The sequence below is a fragment of the Aptenodytes forsteri genome, unplaced genomic scaffold (assembly GCF_000699145.1).
Source record: "Aptenodytes forsteri isolate BGI_AS27 unplaced genomic scaffold, ASM69914v1 Scaffold4, whole genome shotgun sequence".
Lineage (NCBI taxonomy): Eukaryota > Metazoa > Chordata > Aves > Sphenisciformes > Spheniscidae > Aptenodytes > Aptenodytes forsteri.
Window position 1 is genome coordinate 2714613 of NW_008795442.1, and position 786 is coordinate 2715398.

The following is a 786-nucleotide window of genomic DNA, read 5'->3' on the forward strand; positions in this document are numbered from 1 at the left end:
GGGACGGCGGGGGGCCCCCGCCTCGGAGGACGGCTCGGCCGTGGGCGGGCATTCTGTAGAACGGTCGAGCCGTCCTCCGAGGCGGGGGCCGCCCGCCGCGACGCCATGTAAGCGCTGGGCTCCGTGGGAGGGAGGAGGGCGGTGGCGTCCTCCCGTCCCCGTAAGGGCCGGCGGCGGTGCGTGAGGAGAGGTCTTCCCCGGGCGGGCAGCGGTAGGGGAAGCGGAGAGAGCCGAGGGCTGCGGGCCCGCCATGTTTTACCTCACGAAGACGGCGGGCAGGGCCGCAGCGGGGCTCTCCTCTGTCACAGAGGCACCTCTGCCACAGAGGGAGCGGAGCCACAGGCTTGCAGTGGGTGCTGTCCCGCCGTAGTTGGGTGGGAAAGCCCACGGACGAGTGGTTTCTTGCTATAAAAAGAATTGTTGCAGAAACACGAGGTGAGGAAGTGTCCTGGACTGGAGGCAATACCCAGGTCCTCCCTCCTCAGGAAATGCCTTTCACCCCTTTTTATCTCATGGCCTTTAAAGGCTTTTTAGTCATTCTCTCCGAAAACATGTATGTTTAATTTTCTGGTTGATTATTTCGGGTTTGTTAAAAACAGTTTAATCCTCCCTAATTGAATTGGTAGCACGGAGCTACTTTGCTGTTTGCTTTGGTCTCTCTTGCTCTTCCCTGGGCATTGCGGCCCTGCAGCAGAGAGGATGATAATGGTTTGACCAGTTCCTTGAAGGCTGATTCACATGAGACCCCATAGCTTCATATGTGCAACAACCACATTAAGACTATGT